The 23,379-nt window shown below is 42.1% G+C and overlaps 1 protein-coding gene across 8 annotated transcripts in view; it reads right to left on the bottom strand.

Moving 5' to 3' along the window:
* Nucleotides 1–23,379, bottom strand: part of RPH3AL (rabphilin 3A like (without C2 domains)) — a 320,103-nt gene that overhangs the window by 111,560 nt on the left and 185,164 nt on the right. The window lies entirely within an intron of this gene.

A 23,379-nucleotide genomic window follows, 5' to 3' on the forward strand; every position in this document is an offset into this window, starting at 1 on the left:
ATCATTGTTAACAGGAGTAGTCCCAGAAGATTGGAAATTAGCGAATGTTGTACCCATTCACAAGAAAGGTAGTAGGGAGGAGTTGGGAAACTATAGACCAGTAAGCCTTACTTCAGTAGTTGGGAAAGTGATGGAAACCATGTTAAAGGATAGGATTGTTGAACATCTAAAATCACATAGATTTCAAGATCAGAGACTTCAGGGAGATTATGCCAAACTAACCTTATTGATTTTTTTGATTGGGTAACTAAAATAATAGATCAGGGTGGTGCATTAGACATTGCTTACCTAGATTTCAGTAAGGTTTTTGACACTGTTCCACATAGAAGGCTTATCAATAAACTGCAATCTTTAAGTTTGGATTCCAATATTGTTGTATGGGTAAGGCAATGGCTAAGTGACAGGCAACAGAGGGATGTAGTCAATGGAGTATATTCAAAGCATGGACTTGTCACCATTGGGGTACCTTAGGGATCTGTACTTGGACCCATTCTCTTTAATACTTGTATTAGTGATATTGCAGAAGGTCCTGACTGTAAGGTATGTCTTTTTGCTGATGATACTAATATGTGTAACAGGGTTGATGTTCCAGGAGGGATAAGCCAAATGGTAAATGATTTAGGTAAACTAGAAAAATGGTCAGAGTTGTGGCAACTGACATTTAATGTGGATAAGTGCCAGATAATGCGTCTTGGAAGTAAAAAACCCAAGGGCAGAGTACAGAATATTTGATAGAGTCCTAACCTCAACATCTGATCAAAGGGATTTAGGGGTGATTATGTCTGATGACTTAAAGGTGGAATAGAGCAGCAGGAAATGCTAGTAGAATGCTCAGTTGTATAGGGAGAGGTATTAGCAGTAGAAAGAGAGAAGTGCTCATGCCATTGTACAGAACACTGGTGAGACCTCACTTTGAGTATTGGACACAGTACTGGAGACCGTATATCCAGAAGGATATTGATACTTTGGAGAGAGTTCAGAGAAGGGCTACTAAACTGGTTCCTGAATTACAGGATAAAACTTACAAGGAAAGGTTAAAGGAACTTAACATGTGTAGCTTGGAAGAAAGACGAGGCAGGGGGGATATGATAGAAACATTTAAATACATAAAGGGAATCAACACAGTAAAGGAGGAGACTATATTTAAAAGAAGAAAAACTTCCACAACAACAGGACATAGTCTTAAATTAGAGGGGCAAAGGTTTAAAAATAATATCAGGTATTACTTTACTGAGAGGGTAGTGGAAGCATGGAATAGCCTTCCAGCTGAAGTGGTAGAGGTTAACACAGTAAGGGAGTTTAAGCATGCGTGGGATAGGCATAAGGCTATCCAACTATAAGATAAGGCCAGGGACTAATGAAAGTATTTAGAAAATTGGGCAGACTAGATGGGTCGAATGGTTCTTATCTGCAGTCACATTCTATATTTCTATGTTTGCTATTCTGATGTCTTGAATGTTTTCTCATTTATTTAAAATGTTGCTTTTATTATATTAAATGTTTTAATATGATTTAGTTATGTGAATAATTTGCATTATTTTAAATAATATTCAGTGACTTTCCACTGCTATTACTATTGTGTTACTTGTGTGACTTAATTTAATACTATTATGCATAGTTTTACTTTATCTCATTATTTCATTTTCTTACACAACTATGTGCAAGGACTTGCCAAATTTTGAAGCAAGGGCAAAAAAGTTATTTTCAATAATAGACACACAATAACGTAGCCATGCTATCATACATTAAATTAACTATACTCATAATCCCAGCTAATTAGTCACTTTCATATGCATATACGAAACTAGATGCACACTAGTGGCGGTACTACTGCTAGTCCAGCTGCACCAGGGCCCGCACGCTGAAGGGGACCCATCAAGTGGCCCATGCATTTGGGTTCCCCCAATGGGTATTATTGCTGAACAAGGAACCGAACCTTTAAGACCGTGACCAGGCCCCTTTCACATCAGCAGTGCTTGGAGGAAGTGACAGATGGCCATTTCCTCCCAGCTTCTATATAGAGAGCTAGTTTCCCCTCTACCCACATTCCTCCGTGGCAGTGCTAGTTCAATTTCCTGACACTATCACAGCTGCTCTACCACTCTGCCTACCTGCAAGAGCAATTAAAGTGATTGAACCTAGAAGCCACAAAAACCACACTATCAAATCAAGGAAACCTCTCGGTGTGATCCCCATTAGAAGACACGGTTTCCATACAGAGCAAAAACTCAAAATCCCAAGACTGTCCTATCAGATCAATTCTGTGCAATGCCAGATCAATAAGGAACAAAACCGCTATTATCACCGACCTTACTGAAACATGCAAATTAGCGTGCATTACAGAATCATGGCTAGATGAAAATGGGGGGCCTATTCTAGAGGCGTCTATTCTGGGCAATAACACAGTGTTCCACTGCCTCACAAGGGAGGTGGAGTTATGATCAGCACCAACCGAACTGGCCTGCAGAGGATCCATCTTATCTCACATGCAATTCGTAATTTACTTGCTGCCACTAGGGGACATCATCAGGCGCATAGCCCAAGATTTCACTGCTATGCTGATGATACATAACTCTACTTCTCCTTTGCATCAGATACTACAGACCCAACATGTCGCATCAACAGTTGCTTAGCAGACCTCATAGAATGGATGAATGCTAGTTAGCTAAAAGTGAACCTGGACAAAACAGAGTTACTCTTGGTGAGGGGACCCTGGGAAACAACAAAAAATACCATTATCACCCAACTGGCCTGGAGCTTGGAGTTTCTGAACTCATTAGTTCATCAGAGGTACGAAACCTCGGAGTGCTGATTGACTCTGGACTATCATTTAAATGGCAGATTTCCTCTGTAATAAAATCTGTCTACTTTCATCTGAAAAACATAGCCAGGATACAACACTTAATTCCACTGGATGATATGCCAACATTAATCCATGCATTTGTATCCTCTCGGCCTCTTGTTCCTGCTGCTTTCCCTGGTGGTCCAGTGGAGAGTGATCTTGCGAGGTTGAGCTCCACGGGTCCTCTCCTGCCTCCCTCCATACTGCTGTGGGAAGGGAGGCTGAGAGCAGAGCCGGCACTCGGAATAGCGCCGGCTCTGCATGAGCCGACAGGGAAGATCCTGAGATTTCCATAGGCGTGCTGCGGGGATTAGGGTGTGCCCAGGCACACCCGGCACACCCTGTGCGCACGCCTATGCGTGTGTGTGTATGCGTTGGTCACTGTGTGTGTATATATCTGTATTTATGTCCGTATATTTGTTCATGTGTGTGACAGTGGACATGTGTCTGGCAGTGTATGTTTATATGTCCATACATCCCAGCATTCAAACACCAACACAAATGAAACAAAATATGTCCATACAGCCGCTGCATTCAGATGCCACCACTGCATACAAATGCACACCTACATTAAAATGACAACACTATTTACAAATGCACCACTACATTCAAATGGCAACAGTGCATACAAATACACTACTACATTCAAAAACACACGTACTCCATGCAGAAACATGCTTACATTCAAAAACACATACGATGCTCCCAAATATAACCCTGCAGGGGTGGTACAATGGTAGATCCAGTTGATAAAGCATCTACCTTTTAGCCATCCTTAAGCTAGAGAGGGCCCAAAGATTTTCTTGCACTAGGGCCCTCTCCACATTAGTTCTGCCACTGATGCACACTTACAATTAGCACTACATTCTCCTATATAACAAGCACTCAAACATGCATTCATTCATAACTAGGAACTCATACACTGGTCAGCCACAACATTAAAACCAGCTCTCTAATATTGTGTAGGCCCCACTTGACCTGCCAATATAGCTCTTATGTGTCGAAGCATGGACACCACAAGTCCTCTGCACGTGTCCTCTGGTATCTGGCACCAAAACATTAGCAGCATATCCTTTAAATCCTTCAAGTTGTGGGGTGGGACCGCCATGGATCAGATTTGTTGTTACAGCACATCCAACAGATGCTAGATAGGATTGAGATCTGGGGAATTTGGAGACCAAGGCAACATCTTGAATTCTCTGTCATGTTCTTCAACCCATTCCTGAACAATCTTTGCAGTGTGACAGGATGCATTATCCTGCAGAAAGAGGCCATTGCGATCACGGAACATCACTGCCATAAAGGGGTGTACTTAGTCTGCAACAATCTCTAGATAGGTGATACGTGTCAAAGTTACATCTACATGAATGCCAGGATGCAAGGTTTCCCAGCAGAACATTGCCCAGAGCATAACACATGCATCCACCGGCCTGCCTTTTTCCCATAGTGCATCTTACTGCCATCTCTACCCCAGGTAAGTGACACACACCTAGCCATCCACCTGATCTAAAATAAATCATGCTTCATCAGGCCTGGCAACCTTCTTCCATTGCTCCATGGTCCAATTCTGGCACCTATGTTTCCATTAAAAGTGCTTTCAGTGATGGACGGGGTCATGATGGGAACTCTGACCAGTCTTTGATTACACAGTCTGTCATGGCGTGCATTGAGTTTTTGAACAATTTAAGCTACAGTAGCTCTTCTGTGTAACTGGACTAGAAAGGCTAGCCTACACTCCCCACGTCTATCAATAAGCATTGTGTGCCCATGACCCTGACGCCTGACTAAAATGCACCTATTTGTATTCAGCAATGTCTTACGAGTACAACAGTGCCCCCCATTAACAGGTTTTACGGTGTTTTGGAAAGTTACAGGGTCAAATATGGCACATTTCATTTTTTCTTTTTTTCACATTGAAATTTGCCAGATTAGTAATGTTACCTTTGAGACCGTATGGTAGTCCAGGAATGAGAATTACCCCCATGATGGCATACCATTTGCAAATTTTAATTAAGAAAATCACATAATTATGTTAAAAGATTAAATATACACGTACAATTTTAATATATATATGTATTTAAATTCTACTTGCATACTTATGTAATCATATTTATATATATATATATATATATATATATATATATATATATATATATATATATATATATACACACACACACACACACACACACACGCGGTTATTTGTAATATATATATATATATATATATATACACACACTGCTCAAAAAAATAAAGTGAACACTTAAACAAAACAATGTAACTCCAAGTCAATCACACTGTGAAATCAAACTGTCCACTTAGGAAGCAACACTGAGTGACAATCAATTTCACATGCTGTTGTGCAAATGGGATAGACAACAGGTGGAAATTATAGGCAATTAGCAAGACACCCCCAATAAAGGAGTGGTTCTGTAGGTGGTGACCACAGACCACTTCTCAGTTCCTATGCTTCCTGGCTGATGTTTTGGTCACTTTTGAATGCTGGCGATGCTTTCATTCTAGTGGTAGCATGAGACGGAGTCTACAACCCACACAAATGGCTCAGGTAGTGCAGCTCATCCAGGATGGCACATCAATGCGAGCTCTGGCAAGAAGGTTTGCTGTGTCTGTCAGCGGAGTGTCCAGAGCATGGAGGCGCTACCAGGAGACAGGCCAGTACATCAGGAGACGTGGAGGAGGCCGTAGGAGAGCAACAACCCAGCAGCAGGACCGCTACCTCCGCCTTTGTGCAAGGAGGAACAGGAGGAGCACTGCCAGAGCCCTGCAAAATGACCTCCAGCAGGCCAAAAATGTGCATGTGTCTGCTCAAACGGTCAGAAACAGACTCCATGAGGGTGGTATGAGGGCCCGGCATCCACAGGTGGGGGTTGTGCTTACAGCCCAACACCGTGCAGGACGTTTAGCATTTGCCAGAGAACACCAAGATTGGCAAATTCGCCACTGGCGCCCTGTGCTCTTCACAGATGAAAGCAGGTTCACACTGAGCACATGTGACAGACGTGACAGAGTCTGGAGACGCCGTGGAGAACGTTCTGCTGCCTGCAACATCCTCCAGCATGACTGGTTTGGCAGAGGGTCAGTAATGGTGTGGGGTGGCATTTCTTTGGGGGGCCGCACAGCCCTCCATGTGCTCGCCAGAGGTAGCCTGACTGTCATTAGGTACTGAGATGAGATCCTCAGACCCCTTGTGAGACCATATGCTGGTGCAGTTGGCCCTCCTAATGCAAGACAATGCTAGACCTCATGTGGCTGGAGTGTGTCGGCAGTTCCTGCAAGACGAAGGCATTGATGCTATGGAATGGCCCGCCCGTTCCCCAGACCTGAATCCAATTGAGCACATCTGGGACGTAATTTCTCGCTCCATCCACCAATGTCACGTTGCACCACAGACTGTCCAGGACTTGGCAGATGCTTTAGTCCAGGTCTGGGAGGAGATCCCTCAGGAGACCATCCGCCACCTCATCAGGAGCATGCACTATAGCTGGCTGTGGATATACCAGCAGGGGTATATCCACAGCCAGCAATAGGGGGCCATGTGATTGCTCTTTGAGAGCGATCACATGGCCCCCAGGGGCCTGATTTGCCGGGGGAGGGCTGTCTGGGCTCTCAGCAGATCACGGTGGGGGTAAGAACTGCGGAGCTCCTGGGGTAGAAAGACATTACAGCGTTCTATGCCGCCGCAACGGCTTTAAAGCCCATTATAATGGGGAAAACATAGAACGCCGTAACGGCGTTAAGGGGTTAAGAACAAGGGATAAACCAACCTTTTTTCCTTCAGTTTTACAGGCAGTAATGTCTACCCACCAAAGGCAAGTAAAGAAAACTAACTCAAAATAGATTTACTAATTAGTCCTGATTGTTAAAATGCCAAATATCTCTAGGATTTCAATACATTTTTAGAAATTATAAAGCAAATACTGCAACGGTTTTAAAGCTCAAACTTTGCAAAATTTGGCATGCTAAAATTAAATTTTTTAAAGTAGCCACATAATCCAAAACCACTACACAAAAGTATATCATTTAAAAAAAGTAAATTTCCCAGACTATGTAACTAAGAGCATTTGACACTTTAGCTCAAATTAGTTCACTTTAGTTTTTTCCCCACGAGATGTATTTTTGGGAAATTCACAGTCAACACTTGTCACATTACTGCTAGCACCCCATATTTCTATTCCTTTACAGTTTTTAACTTTTTCTCCTAATTGTATCTATAATATTTTTCCTAATCCAACCTTTAATCTAACCCTTAATGCAACCTTTGAACAAAGCCATAATCCACCCCTAATCCTACTCACAAGCCTACCTATAATCTCAGTCCTAATCACACCTCTCAAGTGATTCCCTCTGCTGATGGCAGTACTGACATCAGCAGAAGTATTTTCCCTATTCACACAGTACAGAGGGGCTATGTGAGCACTCTGTACAATCTGATTGCAGCAGGCCCGGACTGGCCATCGGGCACACCGGGCAAATGCCCGGTGGGCCGCGGTGGCCATGGGCCGAGGCCGGCTGGCCACACACAATACTTCCAAACATATTTATATTATATATATATATATATATATATATATATATACACACACACACACTACAGCACCCCTCACACACATACTGCACCCCTAAACACATTACATTCCAGACACACACTAGATCCCTTACCCAACTCTAGATCATATACACACACTAGATCCCTATATACACTCTGATTCCGTTATATACACACACTCACTAGATCTCCTACACGTTCTGGGTCCTTCAAACACACACTAGACTCCTGTATACACACACACACACTACATTCCTAACATACACACTCTGGATCCCTTATACATACACTAGATTAATTGTAAACAAACACATGCTACACCCCTAAACACACACTCTCTACAACCCCTACAAACACTACATCACCTATATACACACACACACACTATAGCCTGTATGCACACACTTACTACATCCCCTATACACACATTCTCTACAGCCCCTAGCCACATATGCATTACATTACACCACAAACACAACACAACTAAAACCGACCTTATTACACAATACCACACCACAATCAGCTCACTCTACACACACGCAATACCACAAGAAGGCTCCAAACACATGGACAATACTCTTTCCTGGCCCTTTTGTCTCCTGGTATCCATTTATAGAGACACCAGAGACAAGTTGCAAGGAAATACAGTGCAAGCATGTTATTACATTTGCTTGCACTGTGCAGAACAAATACAGGGCATTTTTTCTCATGCTAGAGCTCTTCAGCAGAGCTCTGCATTGACCAAACGCTCACTTTGAGAGGCGGCGTGTTTGTCATTGGTGATGACGAAACACTTCCTCTCTGCCCTGCCCCCTTAGTGGGCCGCTGTGCTAAAAAAATGCCCGGGCTGAATTTTTCTCCCAGTCCGGCCCTGGATTGCAGGATGTGAGTGATAGCTCCCAGCACTGAACATGCGGCAGGGGACAAGCAGGGTGACCTCCCCAAGGAGCTTTTCAAAACCTAGGGGTTCACCTTGAAACTGGGGTGGACAGTGACAAGCTGGGGGCTACTAAATGTACATTTAGATCAATTTGAAGGACTATGAGCAGCGTTCACTTTTGATATAACTGCTCCTTGTATTTTTTCTCGCATGAAGGTCTATGCTATCACCAGGTGTTAAAGCCGTGCACTGCATGATGGCATAGACCGTCACATGGTCCTTAAGTTGTAAAACACAATTGAAGTGTTTTACTTGGGTAAAATATGCAATAGAAATCCTATCCACTTGCCCTTACTGCACAAACGGACATAGTGTTCGTTAAAAACACTTACCGACCTAAGAACAAACAAAATATTAATCTATACAACATGAAAAAAATCAAATCGCCAGGATTGCCTATGAGGTTCAATATACACAAAAATAATTTATTTACAGGCATTATACATTTTAACCTAATTGTTTGATTATTTCTTCATTACTATTTTTGCAAAGTATTTCAATACATTAGCATTTTCAGAGTTGTTCCATTCAATAATACCAAACAGATGAGATTTGCAAAAGAAAATGTATTTTCCAAAATGTAGTGCTGCTCTGTAGGGTTCCCTAAGGCTATGATTTTTTTTTTTTTGCCATACAATATTTTCTGTGCAAAACTGCAAACATTGGTATAAAATGTTAAATCTAAATCAAAATTGCTGGTAAAATATACAATTAATACAAACCTACAACTGGTGGGTATACAGCATCTATTGCCCATGGGTCAATTCTTTCAGAACAAATGCCAATAATGTGTGACATGCATATAATGTACAATTGATACACATCAGGCTTGGCATTAAAATTTGACATGCTTAATAATAGCCGTGTTAAGCAGGCCATCCATCATTGCTGTAAAATGAATATGGCAGTGAGCCTAATGGAATATGGAATACATTGATTTTTCAGAATAAGATATTCAAGTAATCTTGTATAAGCCCAAAAGGTTACATGTGAATCCACTGACTGGCTCTATTAAATTCCAGGTTTGTATCTCATTTTACTGGAATAAAACTGTAATAGTCTCAGAAACAGCATTTTTTTTCCTAGTAGTTTAAATATATCAGAGGATATTTTCTGGCTTAGCAGAAATTACAGTTTTCAAAACATTGTTAACCTGGCAATTCGAATTACATATATACACACACACACACACACACACACACACACACACATACATATACATACATATACATTCTAGCGGAGCCCTAGTCCTAGCAGGGACTCTACTCTGCTAGTTACTCCAAGATGCACTCAGGAACAAGTAAAACTCTCCAAGGGAACAGCCAAATACAGCAAAGTAATCCAAGAATCTCCCAACAGCTCCCCAGAAACTGGACGACACTCAACTCTGGGGGTATAACTGGTTTTAATGGAGCTACAGCTGGCCTTTTATGTGAATTCCCATGCAAGGGGTTTCCAGATACATATTCCAGGGGCATTCCCCACTGGACCTGAGAGTAGACAGGGCAAAGTACACAAGATAATTACATTACTTCCCAAAATATAAATTTCCCCATAAGGTAGCCCCTCAAGACCTATATACGCGGATAGCCCGGGTCTGATTTATCCGAAAAGTGCTGAGATCTCACGAACGCAACCGAAACGCCACTGGGGTATAGTTTAGACCGACTGCACACGAGGCACCTGCCCAAAAAGGTTCCATGAAAATAGGCTGTTCGGTCGGTCTCTTTTGGAAGTACGAAATACATAGAAATCAATATAACAACTGTTCGTGTGTTTGTTCGTATGCATATTTAGCTCAGGAGGTTGCTCCCCCTGAATGCCACTCTGTTCGCATGAATTTCCACGAATGGAACAGAAGGTGGAAGTCCCAGCAGTGTTCACGCCGTCGAGTAGCCGATTTTAATGCAATACACTCGATGACCAAACACCACTGTCTCTGTTTGTATTCCAAGATGGCTATGTGTTCGCCCATTCGAACGGCGGCCACCCAGGAGACCGCTTAGAATGTTCATGTAGTTGTGGTTTGTGGAGGTGTGAACGGGTTTATTGGTGTTAATGTGTGGCACACTCCACTTCAGGATGGCCTGCCATTCGGTAGTTTGTCCGGTTGTCATTCAGAACCGTGGGAACAACTCAGGGGAACGGAATTGAACGAACAGCCAGGCGAAACAGGGGAAACGCATGGGCTTAAATTTAGAGGGAGATATGCCTCACACAGGGACTGCAAGTCCCAAACATAAGGAGGGGAAAAAGTGGCATGGACAGCCCAAAGCAGGCATAAGGGTACTGTAGCAAGGTCCATTCCGCTACATACATACCACAGTGGAACTTGGCTGTGATGTAGCAAATGGGATACATCGTAATTGCATTTGTTCCTGGGTTTTTCATTTAGCCTGGTTGATAGAATATTATCTGTGTTTGCCTTAAATGCAACATTCGAGGAATGAAAAGAAAAAAAGAATAGTGCAGTGGAGGAGTTAAAGATAAAGTAGTCTGACGAAAAAATGGAAAGAAAATGTTATAGGGCAGAAAGATTACCATACATATAAAGTATAGTGAAAATTTAAAAACAAACTTCTCTGGCAGCCTTAAATTTGAGTCTTCAAATAAATGTGTTTTAAACAATGATTTTAAATTAGTGAAAACAAAATAATTCAAGTATTATAGCCATTGAGCATATTAGTTCATGATTCATAGATATTTGTTAAAGTACATATTATCACTCTGAAAGAGCAGCCATCTTTAACACCTGTTTTGTCAAAAGCACTGCTTAACAAGGACCATATGGAAATTGAAACAGGCACATTTTAAAATGCATTTTACTGGACTATGATGCAAGGATCTGCGAAGATGCCCTAGCCCTCCATTAACTCAGATGCAATCTCTATTTTGGGCTAGAGCTGCACAGCAATAACACTTTAAACTTCGACAAATGTGTCTAGAAATAATTTACTGTTCATAAGGTTCATTGTTCTTGTTCTACGTTACAGTACATTTTAGTTGCAAAAACTGTAATTAGTAAATCACCTACAAATGTCTCAGAACAACCCTGTCCCTGCCCATTAGACCAAGTAGCACAGAGGAGATGTGGTCCTGAAAACTTTTTAGTATTAAAATATTAAAATGGTTTAATGCTAAATTTAAGAACAGTGCCAGGGGACTCCAGACACTATAACCATTTCAATGAGATGAAGCAGTTGTAGTGGTTATGATCCCAGGACCATTCCCCAGTATTTGGTAAAACCATTCCCCAGTATTGGGTAAAACCATTTTATAACAGTTTGCCCTCTTACCTGGGTCTTCACTGGGTGCCGGGTTTGCTCTGTTAGATGAGAGAGCTGCGGAAGCCAGATACCAACCCAAAAGGTCAATTATTGAATGAGGGTGTCAGCTGGACACTCTCAGTCAATGAATTACACTGTCTGCACAGATTTGACTCTTGAACTCTTGGAGTTACTCCTTCCACAGCAACATTAAACTGCTGTCAATGTGCAGTATTTCAAACTGAAAAGCTGCACATACAAACTCCAAGCACCATGACCACTTCAAAACATTGAAGTTGTAATAATGCTAATCAGTGTACTGGTTTTGTGTATGTGTGAGTGTGTATTGCTAATTAGATTTGTGTGTGAGTGGCAAGCAAAATGTCAATAACCGATATTGTATCTGAGGGCAATTGGGTGTGTGGACAAGATGGAGCTTGCATCATATTAAGCTCAACTGTTTATTTAGGGTTCCTAAAATTCCCAAACTAACCCTGCCTATAACACGGACAATGCAAACATATGAAACATTTTTGGGAAAACAGATTCAGAAATTATGGCTTTCACATTTTACCAGTAACCTGATAATTAGTACCTTTGTCAATATATATTTTTAGAATTATATTTACTCATAATGCTAGGGAAAGCTTACAGGTGCAGAAAAGCTATTTAATTATCAGCGTGATCTCCAATTTATTAATTGTCCTTGTATTTGGAAATCACTTGAGGAAAACAAAATGCTTGTATAACATGAATATTTTACTTCCCATGTAAACTGTGGAATTTAATTTAAATAATTGTTAGATTGTTTCCACACAGCAGGATGGCTTTGTACAAAAATGCACTTCTTAAAGAATAAAGGCAAATTATGTGTTGCTGCTCCAAGTGATCATTACATCTAATATTTTTACGGCTGATACTCCGTAGGCACATATGGGGACCAAACCCATGAACTAAATTACTCCGTGCATGAGAACATCAATTGGATTAGTTCTTTTTTTTCTCTTTGTAAATAGGCACTTTCTTGCCTGCTCTTGGGTATAGGGATGGATATTGGGAGCGCTGTTTAGTTAACCAAATCCAGTTAGAGGAGCTACTTGACCGCTTCTGGACGGTCACAGAGGCACGCAATGCTGGAACTCTGTCTCGAGATCTGGTGGGTGGTCTGAGAAGCGGTGGCCAGAGAGTGAGTGGGACACCCTCGGCACAACCTCAGCAAAGAAGCCTGTTCCTCTCCACTCTAGCCCGCCTAGGTCGAAGGCCAATAAGGGCGCTACCTCCATGCATCATCCACGCAATTGAGGACCGATCACCGCAGGAACATCAAGGCCTTTTGCTTTTCCCCAATAGGGAAAGACTCAGCCTCCAAGAGCCCCCAAGTCAGTGGCTCAGCGATACTGACCTTCGTTCAGATCCGGAGCTGGGGGGATAGCCTGGCTCGCTACTGGTTTAATACTACTATCCAGAAGCACCCTGCACCACTGCCACAATTTTCCATTCTTGCTATCGGATGAATGAGTTCTGGGGGGGAAGCATTTCTACCACCAAGCGGACTTTCCACCTCTGAGACCGGACACTTTCCTGCCCCAACCAGCTGTTTCAGGTCTCCTAAGCCATGCTGATGCCCACTGCTGTTGCCCACTGCTGTTGTATTTTGGCATATTTTAGATTTTTATTTTTCCCTTTTCAATTTGGAAATGCAGTGAGCTTATAGGATGTGTAGGCAAAGGTGGCTATTAATACAGCAGTATCACAGCTACTCTGTCCATGTTATATATGCCTGTTTTTTAACTATATGCTCCTACTCCATGTCCAGTTAATCTTCTTCCATAACATTGGCATTCCTGACATGTATGTATAACCTTTCCTTGATTTTAGTTTCTTTAAAAAAAAGAGGCTTGTCCTATAATTGTGTTACCTTGTTAAAAGATTATTCCACATCACTGAGCTAGATAAGCATTTTAGCAGACTCAAGTGATCATTCAGAACAAAAAATATACAGGGTGCGCCAGAAAGATATAATAGGCCACAAAAAGTTAACTAAATATTCAGCAAAATAAGAAGTCCAATAAAAAGCACCAGAATTACCACCAAAAAAATCCACCCACACTTGGCACATAGAGTCGTTTGTCTGCTCTGTGTATTGTAAGTATATTTTTTATTACTACTTATACTTACCTATATGGACAGCAGTATTGTCTTTCTCTTCTTTTATTGCATATGATTCACACTGCAACAACCATCAGAGGGATATTCTGCAAGTGGAGAATTTATAACACTGCACGCTGTTTTACCTAGAGCTGGGCATAGCTCTATGATATGTGAGCTGGCATTTTTATACCTCAGTGTTGTTTGTAGCCCATCTGATTCATCTGATTCCACTATTGGTTCCATTTTTCTTCTGCTTTCTTTCATAAGCTGTTGCTGAATTGAGATGTATTAAGGACTTTGCATGATCATGTAAAGACATATTGTGTTTTTAGGACCATTTTACCTCTGATATTTTTATTGAACTTCTTTTTTTACAGACTGTTTAGTTAACCTTTTGTGGCCTATTATATTTTTCTGGCGCACCCTGTATATTTTTTGGTCTGTCTCCACAGTTGTTTGAAGGGTTAGATGGTTACCCTTATCTTCAGGGGTGCTTCCTCCTACATTTGTGATCAGTTGTGTACAGGCCCGGACTGGCCATCGGGCACACCGGGCAAATGCCCGGTGGGCTGCGGTGGCCATGGGCCGAAGGCGGCAGGGGAGGTCACAGGATCTCTCCTGCTGGTCTATGCAGGGCCGGCACTATTCAAGCTCCGGCCCCGCTGTTTTCCTTGACAGGCCGGTGAGGAGATCAAAGCTCTCCCTCACCGGCCCACTTAAATAGACATGCGGCTGGGGAGGGAGAGGAGGACCTGGCGGAGCTCTATCTTGCAGCTCCGCCGGGTTCCTCTCGCGAGATTCGTAGACCGCAGGCTAGCATTCACTCACCCCTAGGACCACCAGGGATGGTGTCAGAGTTCTGCCACCCCACTCCCAGGCTAAAGGTAAGAAGGGAGGGTGGGATATAATGCCTGCTTAGTTTTTTTGTATTGTTTTTTTTTACCCCCCCAACACACAATCCCTTCACACTCAGCACTCTCACACACATCACACTCAGCACTCTCACACACATCATACACAGCACCCACACACACAAATCACCCTCACACAAATCACACACAGCACACACAGCACCCCTCACACACACCTACTGCACCCTTCACATACACAAAGAACCCCCCAACACACTGCACCACACACATACACAATACTTCCAAACATATATATATATATATATGTTTGGAAGTATATATATATATATATACATATACACAGCATCCCTAAACACATTACATTCCAGACACACACTAGATCCCTTACCCAACTCTGGATCATCTACACACATACACACACTAGATCCCTATATAAACTCTGAATCCGTTATATACGCACACTCACTAGATCTCCTATACATATATATATATATTCTGGGTCCTTCAAACACACACTAGACATATACACACACACACACACAACACTCCTAACATTCACACTCTGGATCCATATACACACACTAGATTCCTTGTCGCAAACACATACTACACCCCTAAACACACACTCTCTACAAACACTACATCACCTATACACACACACTATAGCTTGTATGCACACACTTGCTACATCCCATATACACACATTCTCTACAGCCCCTAACCACATATGCATTACATTACACCGCAAACACAACACAACTAAAACCAACCTTATTACACAATGCCACACCACAATCAGCTCACTCTACACACACACAATACCACAAGCAGGCTCCAAACACATGCACAATACTCTTTCTTGGCCCTTTTGTCTCCTGGTATCTCATTTATAGAGACACCAGAGACAAGTTGCAAGGAAACACAGTGCAAGCATGTTTTTAAATTTGCTTGCGCTGTGTAGAACAAATACAGGGCTTTTTTTCTCATGCTAGAGCTTTTCAGCAGAGCTCTGCTCATGGTCTGCCCTGGCCTGCACTTTGAGAGGGGGCGTGTTTGTCATTAGTGATAACAAAACACCCCCTTTCTGCCCCACCCCCTTCTTAGTTGGCGCTATGATAAAAAAAAATGCCAATTTTTTTTCCCAGTCCCCCCTGGTTGTGTAGCACTGTTCCATTCCCCTTACTCAAGTGATCATTCATGTGATTTAATCTACTTGCTTACAATGAAACTGTCACTATTGTATTATTGTTCTTCTTGTCAAACTATGCCTCAATAAAACAAAAAATAAATTACAAAAAATTCATGGGCAATACAGAATTTTAAAACTGAACTTGAACCTTATACTTATATTGCTTTTCTTTGGGTCAGACCTTCCTTTTATCCTATTATTCTTCTTTTTACATCCTGTTAGTTCACGGGTTTTTAAGATTGGGTAATAAAATTGTATGAGACATTTTTAAATCGAATATATTTGTTTCATATATCCCCATATTATGGTGTGATGATAAAGAATTTGAAAAATGCTTTAGCTCTATTAAACATTATTTGGCTACATTAGGTTGACTACTAGTAGAAGCAATTCTCCTTTAAAGGGCAGAGCCGGACTAACCCACCAGGATACCATTCTGATAGCTGCCTTCCAAGTCTGAGGCAATTAACAGGGGCAGAGAGGGAGCTGAAGGCTGGTTATATTGTATTGCACCACGGCCACATCTAAGGTGAGTGCAGCATGCTCAGAAGGTGCCGGCCGTTGACCACGGCCAGGTTTAATAGTTATATTGCAGCCGTATGTAGTATATGATGGTGGTGAGTGCAGGTGCCACCAGGCCTGCCCAGGAGGTCTGAGGGAGAACAGCAATGTGATGTGCTGCTGCCAGTCACTTAATATAGACTGTCCAGGGCGGACCGTGGATAAAGGATCTTCTGTATCCTCTACCCATGCTGACAGAAGTTATTAGTTGCTCTCAGTGAGCACTTCCTGTCAGCCCAGGTAGAGGATACAGATGATTCTACACGCAGTCTGCCCCGCCATTCTATAAGGAGATCAGCAGATACAGGTAGGGAGGGTGTGGGAAATGAGACATGTGAACTGGCTGTGGTGGGTGGTGGTAAATGAGACACATAGAAGGGCTGTGGGGGAGAAATGAGACACTGAGGGGCTGTGAGGGGGAGAGACACATGTAGGGGCTCGGGGAAGAAAGACACAAAGAGGCATGGGGGAGACACACTAAGGGGCATAGGGGGAGACACACACTAAGGGGCATGGGAGGGAGACACACACTAAGGGGCATGGGAGGGAGACACATAGGGACATGACAGGAGGCACATAGGGACATGGCAGGAAACATACAAAGGGGCGTGGGAGAGAAATACACACAGAAGGGCTAGGGAGAGGAGACACAATATAAAAATATCCCTCTATGTCTTATTAGATATATATTTGCCAGAAGCTCAAGGAAGCAAGATGAGTGGACCCACCTGAGAGGTTTGCCTTGACGTGGCAGGTGGACATTCCCTCCAATGGCCACTGGAGTAACTAAATAACCTCAATTTGTTTAAATATACATAGGGATTTGGGAGAGAGTGCAGTTAACTTTTTTTTCTTTGGTCTTTATTATATGTATTGGGACTGCTGTGTACTATGGTCGTTGCTGCCGCCCAACAGTAATGGAAGTTTGAGCGCAGGACTTGTGTGTTTTTTTGTAATAGTTCAACATAGCCAATCTATGAAGTTATTAAAGTGCATAGTAGAACCAAATCTAGAAAACAAATCTAGAAAAAAAAAAAAAGAAAGAAAAGGGCATTCAAAGCCTTTAAATCTGACAAATCAGTGGCATCCTATAAAAGATATAATAGAAGCCAAAAATTAAAAAATGATAGCCAAAGAGAGCAAAACCAACCCCAAAGCATTTTTAAGTACATAAATTCTAAAAAAAAAAAAAAAAAAAAAAAAAAAAAAACAGAAAATGAAAGTGTAGGTACATGGGATGGGGGTGTTGGGTAATGAAGACCAGGAAAAGGCAGACATTTTAAACAACTATTTTTCCTCCTATTAAGAAGAGCCTATGGCAATAGATATGCAAATGATTGCTGCAAAAAAACTTGCAGAAAAATTGTAATTGGCTAACTCAATATAAGGTGCTGCAGCCACTAAAGAAAGTTAATATAAACAAAGCTCCACAGCCTGATGGTATTCATCCACGAGTACTTATGGAACTAATTGTAGAAATAAGTGAACCAATGTTTTTAATCTTTCAAGATTCTTTTCTTTCAGGAAGTGTTCCGGAGGATTTAAAGAAGGCAGATGTGCTTCCTATATTCAAAAAGGGTTTAAAGTCCTTGCCTGGAAATTAGAGACCTGTGAGCTTAACTTCTGTGGCTGGGAAAGTATTTGAAAGGTTATTAAGAGATAATATTCAAAAATCCCTTGAGAAGAACATGGTTATCAGCAAAAATTAACATGGCTTATGAAGCACAGGTTATGTCAAACTAAAAGTTTTTTTTACCGTAAGAACAATAAGGATGTGGAATTCTCTGCCTGAAGAAGTGGTTTTATCAGAGTCCGTACACATGTTTAAACAGCAACCAGATGCATACTTGCAAAAACATAATATTCAATGAAATAATTTTTCAACTGTAGGGTAATAGCTTCTTGACCCAAGGATAAATCTGAATGGCATTCTGTGGTCAAGACGGAATTTTTTTCCCTAGTTTGTTGCAAAATTGGAAGTGTTTCAAACTGTGTTTTTTGCCTCTTTTTGCATCAACAGCAAAAAACAAATGTGAGAAAGGCTGAACTTGATGGACATGTGTCTCTTTTCAGCCTTTGTAACTATGTCACTAAAATAAGAATGAACTTGGGTATCCTACTTAAACTTTTTTGAGTACAGAACATGTCCTGGTAGTATTAGGTATTGGTGGTATAATCCCCACCAGGGATATGCAGGAATCAGGGAGCCAGTAGATGGACAGAAGAAAATTATCCAATAAGATGTGAAGATATTAATTGTATTTGAATATTGCACTTATGGCTAATATATTTAACTAACATCCCCCTATCACTTTAAGGACAGCACGGCTACATTATTTTTTGTTTTAGTTTAGTGTTTATTTTGGTTTAATATGTGCAGGTCTTGGGAAACCTTGCCTAGGTTACTGCTGCATTCTTATTATAGTGCATTCCTAATCTCTGTTTGTTGTGTTGAGCTATTTTAATTGCTTTTGTTTGATTTCTTTTCATTGCAAACAGCTGAAAGTCTGTAAATGTTGGCAATAAACCCAATTTTCAATGGAGTTTGAACATAATCTACTGTTGTAATCAAAATTATTCAATGGTAATGACCAGAGTTTTATTACATGGTAAATTCCTCTTAAAAAATAAATGTGCTAGACAACATCACATATTTTTTTTTTACATTATGTGGTTATTTATGTGCAACTTAAAAGCCACATACTGGCAAGAAGGCTTTAAATAATGCTATGTGGACCACATTGTCTATTAAAGAATTTAAAATGTATATGTTTTCTACTGGAAATGTGAATTTTAAAAGGTATCATTTTTTTTAATAACATGCAATCAGCCTTAAAATGTATACATACATTTAAAGGCACATTTTGTCATGGGTAAAGTCAATGCTTTGCTTACCTATGCAGTTTTTATTAAAGAAAACTATTAACTGAATTAATAAGTGATCCTTATGTCAGTGTGATTGGCTTTTACATATTTCCAGTGGCATTTAAACAGCTATTAAAGCAAAATGACAGTCTGTACGCTCATCTACAAAACCTAGACACTTAATAATCTACAGTAAAACACGTAGCATAGCTTATCTGTAATTCATTATGGACACACCATTAACTGTATATCACCATGCAAACAAAATGTTCATATTCATTTATATTTAAATCTATTTCCCAGCTACCTCAATATTAAAAAATAATTAACTGCTGAATTTTGAGTACACCATGGGACACAGGGCTTCAAAATGATTTAAAATTGTACTATACATAAGTAATCATTCAATGGATGGGACATATTGCAACAACAACAAAAATAATATAAAAACGTATATATATTTATCTACAAATTGACTGTATATTGGCTTAACCACCAAGACCTCCTTATGTCTATATATCAAAAGCAGAGAGGGAAGGGGTGGAGGGGGCAGCTAAAGGTGCCCTTTATTGACTCTTGGAATGGGGCCCTGTGGTTTTTAGTTATGCCCCTGACTTTGATACATAAAAGCATACATTAAAAAAAAAAAAAAGTCATTGCAAGGTGAAGATTTAATAAGCTTTGCCTTGCAATTTCTTATCAGTTGTCATTAGCAACCTGATAGGAAAAGGCAACCTGACATGCAATGTGCAATAGATGCCTGTGTCATATCATTGCACATGCAGAAGCTCTGAGGTTGATCACTCAGTGTTCCATAAATAACGGATTAATTAAGATTCGGCAGCACTAAAGAAAGATTGTTTCAGGTAAGTATCTCTTTCTCCTTCCCCTATACCAGATTTGCAAAAGCTCTAAAGATTCCACTAGTGATATCACTTAATTGAAATGCCATACCACAAGCCACATTTTTTTTGTCAAAGAGCATTACACTATTGCCATGTTATTTGCTGGGGTACCATACCACAGCAACATCACCTCAATTTCTCATTTTACCTACATATTTTTCTTTTTACTTTTTGGAAGAAATAAATAATTGTATTGTCCTTTTCATATAAATAATAATTCAGCAAAATAATTAAAATATGCGCAAACAGCTCAAACAATTAGTGTGAAAAGCATGGAAGGAGAGGCATAAAAAATATACCTATATATTGAAAAAAAAAAGGAAAGAAAAGAAAAGAATACAGGGGGGAAGGTAGAACATCATATCCCATCAAAAGGTGTCAAACAAACATTTCAAACCTTATTGAGAAATTGAAAGTGGAGTAACCAGCTTACAACATATGGTTGTCACCAGTGGATGGAAGGCAACTTTTGGCAAGAACAAATAGCTGTTTTGCACATTAAATAACCTGCGCAGCAATGCCAGTGTATTCAGAAATATCTGTTCATACCCAACATCCCATTGCCATCAATGACAAATGTCATGTCTCAGCTTACCCTGCAGTCACTTACAAACACCTCTAGGGAAACCATAGAACTCCTTATATTATCTGGGATTTAACAATCTGCCTGACTTTGTCAAGTGGCAAGTACTCCAGGGGCCAGTTCATATCTGAAATACATTGACATGGATTTGTCATTCAAGTTTTTGGAATTTAAAGTGAATTTCAAATTTTACAGCCAAAACAGCCAAACTCCAGGTCGGTTATTTGAAAATTCACTTTGCATTCCCCACAATTCTCACTTTAGAGAATAGCCCTGTGAGACTGTGGGACACCAGAGCATGCAAAAAACAACAATACTTACTGATTACTGACAAAGTTCCTATACTATGTCTGCATATCTGCCAGGGCCAGACTGGGGATACAAATCATCCCTGGAAAAAAAATATTTGCCAGCCCCATAAGTCACTGTGCCATGTATTGTCACATGTAATACATACGTTGTGTTGCAACCGTAGATGATTGAGTAATATATACACACTATATATATATATATATATATATATATATATATATATATATATTTTTTATGTTTGTATATATTACTCAATCATCTGGGGGGGCAAGACATGCATACATATACGGATTATACGCCTTACATATTATTGATATATATATATATATATATATATATATATATATATTTATTTCATTTTCTAATATGGTGGGTAGGAAAGCTGTAAGGTGTCTAGGAGGGCTGTGAGTGGGTAGGGGGCTGTAAGGTGGGTAGGGATATGTGAGGTGGGTAAGGGGGCTGTGGGGTGGGTAGGGGGCTGTGAGTAGATAATTGTTCTGTGAGTGGGTAGGGGTTCTGTGAGTAGGTAGGGAGGCTGTGAGATGGGTAGGGGGACTTTGAGTAGGTAGGGGGCTGTAAGGTGGGTAGGGGGACTGTATGGTGGGTAGGGGGACTGTATGGTGGGTAGGGGGACTGTATGGTGGGTAGGGGGACTGTATGGTGGGTAGGGGGCAGGAAGGTGGGTAGGGGGGCAGGAAGGTGGGTAGGGGGGCAGGAAGGTGGGTAGGAGACTGTGTGGGTAGGAGACTGAGTGGGTAGGGAGGCTGTGAGGTGGGTAGGGGGACTGTAAGGTGAGTAGGTGGACTGTATGGTGGGTAGGGTGACTGAGTGGGTAGGAGACTATGAGTAGGTAGGAGTTCTGTAAGGTGGGTAGGGGACTGTGATGTGGGTAAGGGGACTGTGAGGTGGGTAGGGGGGCTGTGAGGTGGGTAGGGGAGCTGTGAGGTGGGTTGGGGAACTGAGTGTGTAGGGAAACTGAGTGTGTAGGGGAACTGAAATGAGGGCAGGGGGGCTGTATGGTGGGTAGGGGGACTGTGAGTGGATAGGGGGAATGTGAGTGAATAGGGGGAATGTAAGTGAATAGGAGGACTGTGAGTGGGTAGGGGTTCTGTAAGGTGGGTAGGGGGGCTGTGGGTGGGTGGGTAGGGGGCTGTGAGGTGGGTAGGGGACTGTAAGATGGGTAGGGGCTGTATGGTGGGTTGGGGGGCTGGAATGTGGGTAGAGGTTCTGTATGGTGGGTAGGGGTCCTGTATGGTGGGTAGGGGGACTGTGAGTGGGTAGGAGACTATGAGTAGGTAGGAGTTCTGTAAGGTGGGTAGGGGGGCTGTGAGGTGGGTAAGGGGGCTGTAAGGTGGGTAGGGGGACTGTGAGTGGATAGTGGGAATGTGAGTGAATAGGGGGACTGTGAGTGGGTAGGAGACTATGAGTAGGTAGGAGTTCTGTAGGTGGGTAGGGGACTGTGAGGTGGGTAAGGGGACTTTGAGTGGGTAGGGGGGCTGTGAGGTGGGTAGGGGTTCTGTAAGGTGGGTAGGGGGGCTGTGAGTGGGTAGGGGGCTGTGAGGTGGGTAGGGGACTGTAAGATGGGTAGGGGCTGTTTGGTGGGTTGGGGGGCTGGAATGTGGGTAGAGGTTCTGTATGGTGGGTAGAAGTTCTGTAAGGTGGGTAGGGGGGCTGTGAGGTGGGTAAGGGGGCTGTAAGGTGGGTAGGGGGACTGTGAGTGGATAGTGGGAATGTGAGTGAATAGGGGGACTGTGATTGAATAGGGGGACTGTGAGTGGGAAGGAGACTATGAGTAGGTAGGAGTTCTGTAAGGTGGGTAGGGGACTGTGAGGTGGGTAGGGGTTCTGTAAGGTGGGTAGGGGGCAGTGAACTGTAAGATGGGTAGGGGCTGTTTGGTGGGTTGGGGGGCTGGAAGGTGGGTAGGGGTTCTGTATGGTGGGTAAGGGTCCTGTATGGTGGGTAGGGGGACTGTGAGTGGGTAGGAGACTATGAGTAGGTAGGAGTTATGTATGGTGGGTTGGGGACTGGGTGGGTAGGGGGACTGAAAGGAGGTTAGGGGGCTGTGAGGTGGGTAGGGCGGCTGTGAGGTGGGTAGGGGGCTGTGAGGTGGGTAGGGGGACTGTGAGTGGATAAGGGTGGGTGGGGGGCTGTATGGTGGGTAGGGGGCTGTGAGTGGGTAGGGGGACTGTGAGGTGGGTAGGGGGGGCTGTATGGTGGGTAGGGGGGCTGTATGGTGGGTAGGGGGGCTGTATGGTGGGTAGGGGAACAGTGAGTGGATAAGGGGGCTGTGAATGGGTAGGGGGCTGTATGGTGGGCAGGGGGGGGC

Source organism: Pelobates fuscus, chromosome 1, assembly GCF_036172605.1.
Source record: "Pelobates fuscus isolate aPelFus1 chromosome 1, aPelFus1.pri, whole genome shotgun sequence".
NCBI classification, from domain to species: Eukaryota; Metazoa; Chordata; class Amphibia; order Anura; family Pelobatidae; genus Pelobates; species Pelobates fuscus.